Source organism: Triticum aestivum, chromosome 7B (genome assembly GCF_018294505.1).
Source record: "Triticum aestivum cultivar Chinese Spring chromosome 7B, IWGSC CS RefSeq v2.1, whole genome shotgun sequence".
Lineage (NCBI taxonomy): Eukaryota > Viridiplantae > Streptophyta > Magnoliopsida > Poales > Poaceae > Triticum > Triticum aestivum.
In genome coordinates this window covers 115,777,645-115,788,172 of record NC_057813.1, presented here as the reverse complement: position 1 = coordinate 115,788,172, position 10,528 = coordinate 115,777,645, and the positions used below count along the sequence as shown (strand labels likewise).

The 10,528-nt window shown below is 51.1% G+C and overlaps 1 pseudogene; it reads left to right on the top strand.

Moving 5' to 3' along the window:
* The first annotated feature begins 2,435 nt into the window (after nt 1-2,435).
* LOC123160564 (pre-mRNA-splicing factor syf1 homolog) lies at nt 2,436-5,001 on the top strand (annotated as a pseudogene).
* The last annotated feature ends 5,527 nt before the right edge of the window (nt 5,002-10,528 follow it).

The window sequence follows — 10,528 nt, the reverse complement described above, 5'->3', positions numbered from 1 at the left end:
ATGGGGATCTTGTCTGACACATTCTCCAGAATACAGTCAGAGGAACAGAACATCAAACTTTACATAGTTCATCCCCCATTCCCACCTTAGGTAATCTATGCGCACCACTATTCACACTTCGCCTGACCCACATCACTTTAAACTGTTGGTAACTCCTGAGCATCCCTTGATCCCTTCGATGGTTGGTCCCAATGCTGAGAGTTTTTTTTGAAAAGAGGCAAGGATTTGCCTCATTCATTAAATAAGAGGAATAGAGTTTACATTCATGTTACAACCGCAACATCCGAAATAAAAGTGATCTACTACTCTCGCGACATTAGATATCCTTTTTCTTGATATTGGCGAGGAGGACCATCGGCGGAGCACACTTCTGAAGGAACATTCGTGCGTTTCTCCCGTTCCAAATGGTCCAGGCTAAGAGCTTGCTGAGCGAGGCCATCACATTCCTGTTGGGGATAGATGTGTCGGAAAGGCCCACCCACCAATCTTTGATGTTGTCCGAGAGATGCCATGAGGAAGTGTCAATGCTCATCAGTTGCATCTAGTCCTTGACTAGTCCCCAAAGGCGGATGGAGAAGCGGCACTTGTAGAAAAGGTGGTCAACAGACTCTTGCTCCCGCTTGCAAAGTGTATAAAGGCCATAATTTAGCCATCCGCGCTTCTCCAATCTATTCTCCGTCCAAACCTTGCTTTGAATAGCCACCTAAGTGAAGAACTTGACTTTGGCAGGAGCCTACCTTCCATACAATGTGTTCCATAGGGATTTAATTGTGCCAAGGAATTGCACTTTGTATGCCGACTCGGTCGTGTATTGCCCGCTAGTTGTGTGCTTCCACACAATATCATCCTCGACAACTACTTCAAGATGGAAGCCATGAAGCGTTGTCCACAGGGTGACAAACTGACGCAATTGATTTAGCGAAAAGGAGGCCGAGATCGTTATTCTCGAGACCCCAAGCATCATTGTTGAGTGCTTCACTCACCTTCCAGTTTTTCCTCTTGGGCGCCTCGTAAATCAGAGGTCCCTTGACTTGCGGCCATTCACCCATGGTGCATGCTACAAAGGCGTCCTTGCTCCATTTCCAACAAAGATGGACATGAAGGCATAGAACAAGGCGGAGTCCATCTTGTCGCGGGGCTTTCCATTGTCCACCCAAAGCTTGGTTGGATCTTTTCATTCAAACCACAACCAATGCAAGCAGACAGCCCGATAAATTTCTCCGTGTTAAGTATGCCAAGGCCACCAAGATCCTTTGGCCGGCACACCGTGTCCCAATTCACCTTGCATTGTGCACCAGTCGTTTTGTCTCTGTCTTCCCAAAGAAAGGCTCTCTCGAGCTTGTTTATGTTGTGCAACGTGGACGGTGGCACTATGAGCGGTGTGATGGAGAGGATGAGTTGCGAAGACAACACCGATTTCACAAGGGTTCTTGTCCGATCTGTTTAGCATATTCACCATGCCCAGGTTACCAAGCTCCAGATGAAGCTTCTGTGTGTTAATTTCCAACTTGAACAGCTGGTGTACATGCATGAATCTCCACCCTCTCTGGATCAGAAGACCAACCGAAGAGATGGCAACCAGGGGCTTTGTAAGCTCCCACATGATCATGTAACACTACTCCCCCTCCTCCTTTGCATCTGTGTTTAGATAAAGCTCCATCCGTGTTGGCCTTGGTCCATCCATCATTCGGTACCTCTCAAGCCTGATGGACCTTGGTTTGCTCACTCTTGCCTCACGTGCATGAACATCATCCCATTCCTTCACGTAAGCCAAGATTATTATTTTTTCGCGGGAAAGATTTTCAATTTATTCATCTTCAATCATGTTAGTACAACGAACACCAGAAATAATAAAAATTACATCCAGATTCATAGACCACCTAGCCACGACTACAAGCACTGAAGCGAACCGAAGGTTGACTGCATGATATTGCGTGGCTCGGCTATTCTGCGTCCGTCTCTTGCCTCATTCCGCGCTAACCAGAGGCCGTATGCTACTTGTACCATCATCGATCTCTCCTCTTCTGTTGCGTCTGCGAACCAGGAGAAAAGAAAATTTAAAAAATTAAAAGGAAATAAAAGACCATGAAAAACAGAAAAAGAAAAAAAGGGAAAATATAAATGTAAGAGAAAGGAAAAACCAGAAGGAAAATAAAGAGAAAGGATAAAAATCAGGGACCATGGGCCTGCCCATACAGAGGACATGCGCTGAATACGGGCCGTGTCGTGTGGTTGGAGCCGCGGGGCCGGGCACTGTTGCGTTACGCCGCGTTGCATATCTGGCCCAACAAAATAAACCGATTCCGGGTCCGCGCCGCAGCGATCTCGTGGGCCATGGCCGACTCCAGAAGAAGAACCCACTTCGTGACGGGTTCGGTCGTGTCAGCTTTGAAATACGGAGAGGGGCTCGCAGGTCGCAGCCCCCGCTCATCACGTCATCACGTCTTCACGATCGCTCACAGTTTGAGTTGAGGCGCCGACTTAAGAAAGAGTCGGTCATGGCGGCGGCCATGGAGATCGAGGTCTCGGCGGACGACGTCGCGTACGAGGAGGACGTCCTGCGCGATCCCTTCAGGCTGTCCGGCTGGCTGCGCTACCTGTCGGCTCGTCGCGCGGCGCCGCCGGCGAAGCGCGCGGCCATCTACGAGCGGGCGCTGCGCGCCCTCCCCGGGTCGTACAAGCTGTGGCACGCCTACCTCACGGAGCTCGGCGACGCCGCGCGCGCGCTGCCCGTCACCCACGCCGCTCACGCCGGCCTCGACGCCGCCTTCGAGCGCGCGCTCGCCGCTGGCATGTCCCGGATGCCGCGCGTCTGGCACATGTACGCCTCCTCGCTCCTCCACCAACGCCTCCTCACACGCGCCCGCCACGTGCTCGACCGCGCGCTGCGCTCGCTGCCCGTCACGCAGCACCACCACGTGTGGCCGCTTCACCTCCGCCTCGCCTCCCTGCCCGACTGCCCGGCCCCGACCGCGGTCCGTGTGCACGCGGAGGATTTCATCGCCTTCCTCGTCTCTGCCGGCAGATGGCGGGACGCCGCCCAACACCTCGCCGCGGCCATCGACGACGAAGGATTCGTGTCCGTCAAGGGCACAACGAAGCGCCAGCTACTGCCTGACCTGTGTGGCCTGCTCGCCCAGCACCCGGAGAACGTCGCCGGGATGCCGGTGGACGGAATCCTCCGCGGCAGCATCCGGAAGTTCCCCGAGGAGGCCGGCGTGCTGTGGACAAGCCTGGCCAGCCACTACGCGCGGAGAGGCCTCCACGGCAAGGCTAGGGACGTGTTCGAGGAGGCCATGACCACGGCGACCACCGTCAAGGACTTCCGGATGGTGTTCGACGCATACTTGCACTTCGAGCACGCCATGGCCGCCGCGGAGCTCGAGCTCTGCCAAGCGGACACCGTCGACGTCCAGGACTGCTGGCTCGCCGACAGGGACAGCATAGACTTGGCGATGGCGAGGCTGGAGCGGCTGCTCGAACGCCGGCCGGAGCTGCTCAACAGCGTCCTGCTGAGGCAGAACCCGCACGACGTCCAGGTGTGGCACGAGCGGGCCAAGATCTTCCACAAGGATCCCGCGAGACACGCCGCGACCTACGCGGAGGCCGTCAGGACCGTCGATCCGGCGAAGGCGACGGGGAAGCCGCCGCACACGCTCTGGCTGGCTCTCGCCAAGATGTACGAGGACCGTGGCAGCGTCGACTGCGCCCGAGACGTCCTCCACAGAGCCACGCAGGCAAACTTCACGGCGGCGGAGCACCTCGCCGCGGTTTACTGCGAGTGGGCCAATATGGAGCTGAGGCACCAGGATCCCGAGAGGGCCATTGATCTCATCCGGCAAGCGACCACGCCACCATCGATCGAGGCCACGACGCGCGCCGCTGCTGCCGGCGGCGAGGACGTTCGGGCGAAACTGCATCGGTGTCTCAAGCTGTGGCTCGTGTACCTAGACCTGATGACAACACACGGGTCGCTCGAGTCCGCCTGTGCCGTCTACGACAAGATGCACGACCTCGGCGTCATCACGCCATTGCTGGTGCTGGACCACGCGTCCCTTCTCGAGCAGCACAGCCGGTTCGAGGACGCGTTCCGTGTGTACAAGCGGGGCGTCAGGTCCTTCAAGCACCCGCACGCCGACGCCATATGGGAGGCGTACCTGACGAGGTTCGTCCAGCGGCACGGGAAGAGCAGGCCGGAGAGGGTGAGGGACCTGTTCCAGGCGGCCGTCCTGCAGTCGCCGCCGGAGAGGAAGAAGGCCGTGTACCTCAGATACGCGAGGTTCGAGGAGGACTCGGCCTCGCGAGCCGCGCAATGAAGGTGTACGAGGACGCCGCGAACGCCGTCCCTGCCGGCGACAGGCTCGGCGTCTACGAGGTGTACGTCGCGCGGGCTACCGAGCTCTACGGCCTTCTGAAGGCGAGGGACGTGTACCAGCAGGCGATCGTCGGCGGCGGGCTGCCCGACGAGGGCGCGAGGGCGATGTGCGTCGGGTTCGCCGACCTCGAGATCGTGCTCGGCGAAGTCGCGCGCGCTCGGGCGTTGTACGCATACGCGGCGGCCTTCACGGATCCCAAGGTTTACCCTGAGTTCTGGAAACGGTGGAACGACTTTGAGGTGCTACACGGCGACGAGGGTACGTTCAGGGAGATGCTCCGCGTGAAGAGGACCATGGCGGCCGTTGCCAGAGACGGAGCAGGGGCGCGGGGTGAGATCCGCACCGACGCCGGCGTGGTGGAGCAGGGGCTGCGCCCGTGCGCCGGCCAACGTTTCGACGGTGCTCAGCAATGCAAGCGGATACGTCTAGTGTAGTTCTTTCTTTTTTCTCGTCGACACTTGACATGACACGTTAGTTGTGTTGTCCGGTTCTAGTATGTGCTATCTCCAGATCGTTGATGTATCATGTATGTACTCACATTCTTGAGCACCTTTTTGGGTGAAATGTACTCCCTCCGCACTAGTGTCAAAAACGTCTTAAATTATGAGACTGACGGAGTACTATTTCGAGTTTGTTTACTAATCTTCAAATTTCGCATGGATCAGATGATTTCGGTTTTGTGTGTGGGGGGGGGGGGGGGGGTCATCGCTAGTGAATGGGTGTGGATCTCTGTCGCTCCCAAGGGATCATCATTTTCATCGAAATCGTTGACCGCCTCGCGCCCAAGGGCTGTAAGGGGGTTGGTGGTCAAACGGGTTTGGCGTCGAGGTCGGCGTCTCCGTTAGTTGGTCTTGGTTCCCTCACCGCGCCTGTTGTGTGGCGACCTCCGTTGTGTTTCTCTGGAGTTGTAACTGGGCTACCATGGTGGCCTGCCTGAGGGCCTCCATGGTTCATATGTGGGGTTATTTCCTAGTAAGGGTGTGTCCAGCACCCACAACGCCCTGTCTATGATCTTTGATGATAGTTGGTGTCATCGTTGTTCTGGCGAGGCTCAATGTCCCAGCCCCGAGAGTCATGAACCCCTGAGAGTCCGGTAATGAGGATGTTGGAACCGATGGGGTTCCGCCAAATTAGTGTGGAAGACGTGGTGCTGATGGAGTGATACTTAGTGGCTCAGAGGCTGGGGGGGCCATGGACGATGGAACCACGCGAGTTGTCGCAGATCCGTTGGTGTTGGTGACGATTGGAGTCATGGTTGGTGCTGAAGATCTGCTGCCCGTTGAGCCGCCTGGGGCATTCATGAGAACCTGCTCCAGGGAGATGGCCTGTAAAGGTTCAGCACCATCCTGGTTGGGGTCGGTTTTAGGCTTGCACCCGTCTCCTCGCCTTCCTCCGTCTGCTTAATGAAGATGATGCTAGGCGCGGTATCATCGCCGTATTTTGTTTTCGGAAGTGAGGCTAGGGTAGCAAAGCTCAGATACGACACAAGGGCGTGCTAGTTTTTTGTTGTAAGGTCGATGCAACTTTTCGAACTCAAGGCCGGAATAGGAACTTCGGCCGCGAGGTTTGTCGATGCGAGGTCGTCGTCCTTTTAAGCCCGAGGCCGGTGGTATTGGTGACATGGGCTCCGATGGGAGCATGCCTACGGCCAGATAGGGCGGTGGAACGCGGAGTCGAAGATCGCCATAGCGGTCGATGACGAACCTGAGCGACCCGAAGAAGGTGGTGCTGTTGGGAAACGTAGTAATTTCAAAAAAATTCCTACGCACACGCAAGATCATGGTGATGCATAGCAACGTGAGGGAAGAGTGTTGTCTACGTACCCTCGTAGACCGTAAGCGGAAGCGTTAGCACAACGCGGTTGATGTAGTCGTACGTCTTCATGGCCCGATCGATCAAGCACCGAAAGCACGTCACCTCCGAGTTCTTGCACACGTTCAGCTCGATGACGTTCCTCGAACTCCGATCCAGCCGAGTGTCGAGGGAGAGTTCCGTCAGCACGACGGCGTGGTGACGATGATGATGTTCTACCGTCGCAGGGCTTCGCCTAAGCACCGCTATGATATTATCGAGGAGGACTATGGTGGAGGGGGCACCGCACACGGCTAAGAGATCAATGATCAATTGTTGTGTCTATGGGGTGCCCCCTCCCCCGTATATAAAGGAGTGGAGAAGGGGGCCGGCCAAGGGGAGAGGCACGCCCTAGGGGGGGGGGAGTCCAACTCCCATTGGGAGTAGGATTCCCCCTTTCCTATTTGGAGAGGGAGAGGGAAGGAAGAGGAAGGATGGAGGAAGGAAAGCGGGGGGGGGGGCTCCCAATTCGGATTGGGCTTGGGAGGGGGTGCCCCCTCCCTTGCTCCTTTCCCCTCCTTTCCACTAAGGCCCATTAAGGCCCATATACCTCCCGGGGGGTTCCGATAACCTCCCGGAGCTCCGGTATTGTCCCAATCTCACCGGAACCTTTCCGATGTCCAAATATAGTCGTCCAATATATCGATCTTCATATCTCGACCATTTCGAGACTCCTCGTCATGTCCGTGATCACATCCGGGACTCCGAACAACCTTCGGTACATCAAAATGCATAAACTCATAATATAACTGTCATCTAACTTTAAGCGTGCGGACCCTACGGGTTCGAGAACTATGTAGACATGACTGAGACACGTCTCCGGTCAATAACCAATAGTGGAACCTGGATGCTCATATTGGCTCCTACATATTCTACGAAGATCTTTATCGGTCAAACCGCATAACAACATATGTTGTTCCCTTTGTCATCGGTATGTTACTTGCCCGAGATTCGATCGTCGGTATCTCAATACCTAGTTCAATCTCATTAATGGCAAGTCTCTTTACTTGTTACATAATGCATCATCCCATAACTAACTCATTAGCTACATTGCTTGCAAGGCTTATAGTGATGTGCATTACCGAGAGGGCCCAGAGATACCTCTCCGACAATCGGAGTGACAAATCCTAATCTCGAAATACGTCAACTCAACAAGTACCTTTGGAGACACCTGTAGAGCACCTTTATAATCACCCAGTTACGTTGTGACGTTTGGTAGCACACAAAGTGTTCCTCCGGTAAGCGGGAGTTACATAATCTCATAGTCATAGGAACATGTATAAGTCATGAAGAAAGCAATAGCAATATACTAAACGATCAAGTGCTAAGCTAACGGAATGGGTCAAGTCAATCACATCATTCTCCTAATAATATGATCTTGTTAATCAAATGACAACTCATGTCTATGGTTAGGAAACTTAACCATCTTTAATTCACGAGCTAGTTAAGTAGAGGCATACTAGTGACACTATGTTTGTCTATGTATTCACACATGTATTATGTTTCCGGGTAATACAATTCTAGCATGAATAATAAACATTTATCATGATATGAAGAAATAAATAATAACTTTATTATTGCCTCTAGGGCATATTTCCTTCAGTCTTCCACTTGCACTAGAGTCAATAATCTAGATTACATAGTAATGATTCTAACACCCATGGAGCCTTGGTGCTGATTTTTTTTCGTGGAAGAGGCTTAGCCAACGGGTCTGCAACATTCAGATCCGTATGTATCTTGCAAATCTCTATGTCTCCCACCTGGACTTGGTCCCGGATGGAATTGAAGCAACTTTTGATGTGCTTGGTTCTCTTGTGAAATCTGGATTCCTTTGCCAAGGCAATTGCACCAGTATTTGTCACAAAAGATTTTCATTGGACCAGATGCACTAGGTATGACACCTAGATCGGATATGAACTCCTTCATCCAGACTCTTTCATTTGCTGCTTCCGAAGCAGCTATGTACTCTGCTTCACATGTAGATCCCACCATGACGCTTTGTTTAGAACTGCACCAACTGACAGCTCCACCGTTCAATATAAACACGTATCCGGTTTGCGATTTAGAATCGTCCGGATCAGTGTCAAAGCTTGCATCGACGTAACCATTTACGACTAGCTCTTTGTCACCTCCATAAACGAGAAACATATCCTTAGTCCTTTTCAGGTATTTTAGGATGTTCTTGACCGCTGTCCAGTGATCCACTCCTGGATTACTTTGGTACCTCCCTGCTAAACTAATAGCAAGGCACACATCAGGTCTGGTACACAGCATTGCATACATGATAGAGCCTATGGTTGAAGCATAGGGAACTTCTTTCATTTTCTCTCTATCTTCTGCAGTGGTCGGGCATTGAGTCTGACTCAATTTCACACCTTGTATTACAGGCAAGAACCCTTTCTTTGCTTGATCCATTTTGAACTTTTTCAAAACTTTATCAAGGTATGTACTTTGTGAAAGTCCAATTAAGCGTCTTGATCTATCTCTATAGATCTTGATGCCCAATATGTAAGCAGCTTCACCGAGGTCTTTCATCGAAAAACTTTTATTCAAGTATCCTTTTATGCTATCCAGAAATTCTATATCATTTCCAATCAATAATATGTCGTCCACATATAATATTAGAAATGCTACAGAGCTCCCACTCACTTTCTTGTAAATACATGCTTCTCCAAAAGTCTGTATAAAACCATATGCTTTGATCACACTATCAAAGCGTTTATTCCAACTCCGAGAGGCTTGCACCAGTCCATAAATGGATCGCTGGAGCTTGCACACTTTGTTAGCATCCTTTGGATCGACAAAACCTTCTGGTTGCATCATATACAACTCTTCTTCCAGAAATCCATTCAGGAATGCAGTTTTGACATCCATTTGCCAAATTTCATAATCATAAAATGCGGCAATTGCTAACATGATTCGGACAGACTTAAGCATCACTACGGGTGAGAAAGTCTCATCATAGTCAACCCCTTGAACTTGTCGAAAACCTTTCGCAACAAGTCGAGCTTTGTAGACAGTAATATTACCATCAGCGTCAGTCTTCTTCTTGAAGATCCATTTATTCTTGATGGCTTGCCGATCATCGGGCTAGTTAACCAAAGTCCATACTTTGTTCTCATACATGGATCCCATCTCAGATTTCATGGCCTCAAGCCATTTTGCGGAATCTGGGCTCAACATCGCTTCCTCATAGTTCTTAGGTTCGCCATGGTGAAGTAACATGACCTCCAGAATAGGATTACCGTACCACTCTGGTGTGGATCTTACTCTGATTGACCTACGAGGTTCTGTAGTAACTTGATCTGAAGTTTCATGATCAACATCATTAGCTCCCTCACTTATTGGTGTAGTCGTCACAGGAACCGGTTGCTGTGATGAACTATTTTCCAATAAAGGAGAGGTACAGTTACCTCATCAAGTTCTACTTTCCTCCCACTCACTTCTTTCGAGAGAAACTCCTTCTCTAGAAAGGATCCATTTGGCAACAAAGTCTTGCCTTCGGATCTGTGATAGAAGGTGTACCCAACAAGTTTCCTTTGGGTATCCTATGAAGACACATTTCTCCGATTTGGGTTCGAGCTTATCGGGTTGAAGCTTTTTCACATAAGCATCATATCCGCAAACTTTAAGAAACGACAACTTTGGTTTCTTGCCAAACCGCAGTTCATAAGGCGTCGTCTCAACGGATTTTGATGGTGCCCTATTTAACGTGAATGCGGCCGTCTCTAAAGCATAACCCCAAAACGATAGCGGTAAATCAGTAAGAGACATCATAGATCGCACCATATCTAGTAAAGTACGATTACAACGTTCGGACACACCATTACGCTGTGGTGTTCCGGGTGGCGTGAGTTGCGAAACTATTCCGCATTGCTTTAAATGTAAACCAAACTTGTAACTCTAATGTTCTCCTCCACGATCAGATCGTAGAAACTTTATTTTCTTGTTATGATGATTTTCAACTTCACTCTGAAATTCTTTGAACTTTTCAAATGTTTCAGACTTATGTTTCATTAAGTAGATATACCCATATCTGCTCAAATCATCCGTGAAGGTGAGAAAATAATGATACCCGCCGCGAGCCTCAATATTCATTGGACCACATACATCAGTATGTATGATTTCCAACAAATCAGTTGCTCGCTCCATAGTTCCGGAGAACGGCGTTTTAGTCATCTTGCCCATGAGGCATGGTTCGCAAGTACCAAGTGATTCATAATCAAGTGATTCCAAAAGTCCATCAGTATGGAGTTTTTTCATGCGCTTTACACCAATATGACCTAAACGGCAGTGCCACA